The sequence below is a fragment of the Camellia sinensis genome, chromosome 10 (genome assembly GCF_055761805.1).
Source record: "Camellia sinensis isolate YWXY chromosome 10, ASM5576180v1, whole genome shotgun sequence".
In the NCBI taxonomy this organism is placed as follows: Eukaryota; Viridiplantae; Streptophyta; class Magnoliopsida; order Ericales; family Theaceae; genus Camellia; species Camellia sinensis.
In genome coordinates this window covers 73,113,334-73,119,333 of record NC_138970.1, presented here as the reverse complement: position 1 = coordinate 73,119,333, position 6,000 = coordinate 73,113,334, and positions in this window count along the sequence as shown.

Genomic DNA, 6,000 nt, shown 5'->3' with positions numbered 1-6,000 from the left:
TTCAATCATGTTGTGTAACAATACCTTTCATTACTTGCGTAGACCGCATATTTATTAAATTCATTACCTGCGTAGACCGCATGTTTTGGTTGCGTAGACCGCATCTTAATTTCATTACCTGCGTAGACCGCATGTTTTGATTGCGTAGACCGCATTCTTATTAATTTCATTACCTGCGTAGACCGCATGCTTTGATTGCGTAGACCGCATCTTAATTTCATTACCTGCGTAGACCGCATGTTTTGATTGCGTAGACCGCATCCTTATTAATTTCATTACCTGCGTAGACCGCATGTTTTGATTGCGTAGACCGCATCCTTATTAATTTCATTACCTGCGTAGACCGCATGCTTTGATTGCGTAGACCGCATCTTAATTTCATTACCTGTGTAGACCGCATGTTTTGATTGCATAGACCGCATCTTAATTTCATTACCTGCGTAGACCGCATGTTTTGATTGCGTAGACCGCATCCTTATTAATTTCATTACCTGCGTAGACCGCATGCTTTGATTGCGTAGACCGCATCTTAATTTCATTACCTGCGTAGACCGCATGTTTTGATTGCGTAGACCGCATCCTTATTAATTTCATTACCTGCGTAGACCGCATGCTTTGATTGCGTAGACCGCATCTTAATTTCATTACCTGCGTAGACCGCATGTTTTGATTGCGTAGACCGCATCTTAATTTCATTACCTACGTAGACCGCATGTTTTGATTGCGTAGACCGCATCCTTATTAATTTCATTACCTGCGTAGACCGCATGCTTTGATTGCGTAGACCGTATCTTAATTTCATTACCTGCGTAGACCGCATGTTTTGATTGCGTAGACCGCATCCTTATTAATTTCATTACCTGCGTAGACCGCATGCTTTGATTGCGTAGACCGCATCTTAATTTCATTACCTGCGTAGACCGCATGTTTTGATTGCGTCGACCGCATCTTAATTTCATTACCTGCATAGACCGCATGTTTTGATTGCGTAGACCGCATCCTTATTAATTTCATTACCTGCGTAGACCGCATGCTTTGATTGCGTAGACCGCATCTTAATTTCATTACCTGCGTAGACCGCATGTTTTGATTGCGTAGACCGCATCTTAATTTCATTACCTGCGTAGACCGCATGTTTTGATTGCGTAGACCGCATCCTTATTAATTTCATTACCTGCGTAGACCGCATGCTTTGATTGCGTAGACCGCATCTTAATTTCATTACCTGCGTAGACCGCATGTTTTGATTGCGTAGACCGCATCTTAATTTCATTACCTGCGTAGACCGCATGTTTTGATTGCGTAGACCGCATCCTTATTAATTTCATTACCTGCGTAGACCGCATGCTTTGATTGCGTAGACCGCATCTTAATTTCATTACCTGCGTAGACCGCATGTTTTGATTGCGTAGACCGCATCTTAATTTCATTACCTGCGTAGGCCGCATGCTTTGATTGCGTAGACCGCATCTTAATTTCATTACCTGCGTAGACCGCATGTTTTGATTGCGTAGACCGCATTTTAATTTCATTACCTGCGTAGACCGCATGTTTTGATTGCATAGACCGCATTCTCGTTAATCTCATTACTTGCATAGACCGCATGCTTATGACCAATTTCGTTACCAGCGTAGACCACATGCTCCACTTACATGTTTGTATTTCCACAACATTGTTATGCTGCCCACCTGCTTTGCGCTGTCACGCATTTCGAGTATACTACTGTGCATGTTGCTAGCGATATTGTACCTGTTAAGTTTGTTTTCTTTTCAGGCACGATATTGTATGTACGGTTCATTTGAGGTTGGTGCAACCAGACGAGCCGCACAGGTATTGTATCTCCCGAGTGAGACGTATTGAGAATTGCATAATTCTCTTACATCCTTTCCGCATTGTAGAGTAGTTTGATGTATCCTAGCTTAAAACTGTCGCATGTATGCTTCGTTACAGCTTTCTTTGCATGATCATAAGTTATGCTCGGCTTCGTGCATTGTCTTGCATTTTGCCCCTGCCTTCGGGCGCATATCTTGTTTGTCTCGCATGTTTGTCTAAGTCTTCGGCCTTGTCAAAAATGGGTCGTCTCTCGGCTTTGACATTCACTCCCGTCATTGTTATGACTTTTGAGTTCTGTCAAAGAGGGGCAACTGTAGACACCCCATTTTTGACCGTCCTCAAGACTTGGACGTCACTGTTTGAACACTCGGTGATTATCCATGTTTGTGTTCGTTTGGAGTTCCCGGAAGTCCCGGCTCGCGCGCCCTGCCTCAGGATCTCCGAACTTGACCGTTTAGTGTCTGGTTTCACACCGAACACTTATGTTTTGCCTTGGAGGGGCAGGGAAGGCCTTGTAAGGCATCCCCATACACCACCGGCAGTGGCTAGAGGCCACCGGCTGGTCTTTTTCTGCCATCGGCACTATTTTTTGCCGGTCGACACATTTTATTGCCGGTCGGCATATTTTGTTGCTGGTAGGCACTCTTTTTTGTCGAAATGGCATTTTTGGGCAGCCGACCACTGTTCATCCACTTTATGGAGATATTTTGTGCCAGCTGTGATAGCTGGCACCAACTCTGCCTCCCTCCATACACGTGTATGGAGGGATCTCCCTCTAAGCAAGCTTGTTGTATAAGCTTTGCAAGAGGGAGTCTTATAAGAGGAAGGGTCTTCCTCTTTGATCTAGGTTAGAATTTTGGAACCAAAAACCATAGCTTTGAGATATAGATACACTCTATCCCTATATCTCCCTCTCTCCCCTCCTTTGTGTGTGTTTCCTTGGCCTAAAGGTGGTTTTTACCTTACTTTTGCACCATTACACACACTATTACACCTTACTCCGAGATTGAGGAACTTGGGGGGTTGATTCTTGAGTTTTTGGACTAGTTTTGATCAAAAGAAGAGGGCTAGACCATTTGTTCTTCAGGGGTTCTTCAAGGGTGAGCATCTTGCTTTATATTCCCCAAACTTGCAATAGTTTTTTACCTATCTTGCTTGCTGTTTTAGCACTTGTGTATAACATAAAAATGGCTTGTATTTTCATGCTTTAGAACTTTCATTAAGGTCGTTTTGTGGTTTGAGTGCAAACTCACCCTTCTAGGCCTTGTTTAGTCCATTTTGGTGCCTCTTTGGTAAGGCTTTGTTCATTTCAGTGTTTTGGTCCTTTCACCACTAGAAACCAGTTGATTTTCAGTGTTAAAAAAGGTGGTTTGAAGTCTTGCATAGGGGAGGGACACCCCTCTCCCTTCATTGTTTTGTTTCCTTGCTTTTTAGCTTAAAAGGGTAGCATGTGTGCTTGATCATTCTTGGCCTCATTTCAGAAGTTTTTTAGGTGTTTTATGTCATATGTAACCTCTGTTTTTGGCCGGATTTGTGCCTCCTTGTATGCTTGTAGTACTTGCTTTGTATTGCTCCATTTTGCTTAGAAGTGCATCTCATGATTAGGCCATGATTCTTGTGTGTGTTGGCTTAGTTCCATGAAGCTTTTAGTATTGTTTTTCCATGCTTAAAGTCTGTTGGTTATCCATTTGGTCATGCTTGACATGTTTGTTATAGGTGCTATGTATTTTGGCTTGAAAGCTTTGAGCATGTTGACCTCTAGCATGCATGGTTGTGATCACCCTCATGATTTAACATCATTTAGGACCACATTTTAGTCCAAGAATCATGTTTGTATGTGTGCATGCATGACCTCTTTTATGCCTTGAGGGTGTACCCTCTTATGCCTAGGAATGAGCCTTGGTGCATATGCCTCTTGGGAGTCACCTTAGTTGCCATATTAGGAGGGTTTGGGGTCCTATTTTGGTCTGTAAAAATTCTGTTTTTACTTGTTTTAATCATACCGTGAGAGGTCATGTTGGTGGGGGTGAGATGCCTTCTTTTTATGCTTTAACCTTGGGACCATTAGTTTGCTTGTTAGCATGAGTATTAGTCCATCTTTTAGACATCTTTTGGCCACTGTTTTGGGGTGGTTTAAGGTCTGCCCCTTTATGGTTCTAGGCCCCATTGCATGCTTGTTTCATATTTGTTGCATGGTTACTTCATTAAGCCTTGTAGTATATTAATCCCATTGTCAAATTGGTCCATGTTTGCATCATATTTGCACCTTGTATGCTTGGCATTACACATTTGTCATGTTGGTTGCATAACGCTTGTTGTGCTTTACATCTTGGTATCATGTTGCATTTTGAGCCATGTTTCCATAACATGCATTGCATTTACTTGGTTTGGGGTGTCAAACCAAGTGTGGGAATTAAGGAACATTCATACTTCAAGTGATGTAATGTGCCTCGATTCCCGGTCACCGGGGCCTTTGACTCCAACTTGATAAGGCTTCGGTTTTCATTTTGTTTGTTGCATGCATCTTTATATCAAATGGCAAATTTGATTCTTTGAGCCACCATGCACCATTGATGGTTCGAAGATCGAAGGACATGCTTCCTTGAGTTCAAAACATGATACGAAGTATGACCATGCTTACATGTGCCTGAAAACGCCATGCCATGCACTGTCTATTCTCTGTTTGCTGTCAAAACTGTCCCTGCAGGAAGTTTCTGCCGACCGGCAGAATTCAGTGCCGGCCGGCAATATTTTAAGTGCCGATTATCAACTCAGCAGCCGATGGAAGTTCTGGAGTGCCGGTAGGAATTCTGTCTGGCCGGTGGTGCTCTGCAGTGTGTAAGGAACCTACTCCAGGACTTGGGCATTTTTCAGAGAGACAAGACAGTACAAACAGAAGTGGCAGGGGTACGATACGGGTTTTTCGGGCGAGCCGAGTTCCGAGCATGCATCATCTGCGCATCCCGAGGCAGAGGCTGTGGCCACCCTCTTCTTTCTTTTGCATCATTTCTTTTAATTAATTAGGAAATTCTGTAATAATTTTATTTGTTTATTATTTGGGACTGTAATATTTATTTGGGCCTTCCGAGTGAGGGCAAATCTGTAATAAGTGTGTGTGGGTGGTGTGTATGTCTTCCAACCCCACTTCTTTCTTTCCTTTTATTTACCTGCTTACGATGGTAGATTAGGGCATGTTTAAATTCAGCATACCTTATGCTATGCATGCGTGCATTCATGCATTTGTACTACATGTATTAGGCTCGGTACATCACGCTAACTGCATTTCTACTTCAATTTACAAATCGAACATGTGATAATTGATCGCATTACATATGCCATGCTTAGGTTAACCGAGCCTATCTAAATTGCATCTTGTATGTGTTGCATTAGGCAATTTAACATGAACTAGGACACGCGCATTTTGCTAACTAGTTTACTGTTTTGGCACGGAGTACTAGGTAAGCTTTTATGCTTTAGCATATCGCATGCGTGTGGGTGTTGCCATGACAGTATGATTACCATGAGGCTTGCTGCTTATGTGATATAACTGCTTGAATGCCTGTGGATGGAGGTTGAATTACCTAAATTGGAATAATGCATTAAAACTGTGAGTTTTAAGCCTACTAGATAGTGGCAAAATCATCTTTTCTAAAAGCCCTCTTGAGGGTGGCAAAATCTACATTTTAGCCTACTTGCGAGTAGCAAACCATTTTCAAAACAAACATGAAATGTTTCGTTCCAATTTGGGCGATTTGGTCTATACTTGTTTGCTGCGCGCATAACATAGTAATTCTAGGCTAACAATTGGTTTAAGAATACATAAAGTTTTCAAAAACGGATATCACGGTTAGTAGAGGCCGGTCTTCAGACCGGGCGAAAGGGGGTGCTCATAGCTGACCTTCCCCGATCGTACCCAAGCTCCCGAGCCGAAACAACTCCGGTGATGACGGACATGTGGCCTTCGGCACCGAGTCAGGGTTTCCTAAACTCTCCCATAAAAAATATTTAGGTGGCGACTCTGCATCTGGCAAAGCAGTCCATGTTTGGCACTACTTTTTCAAAAATCTGTTTCTCAAAACGATTTGCCAGATTTGGACTCTTTGGTTCAGATTAAGAACCGCGACAACAAAAATCGCGAGTCCGAACTGTAGCAGCGGGGTCCCTCCG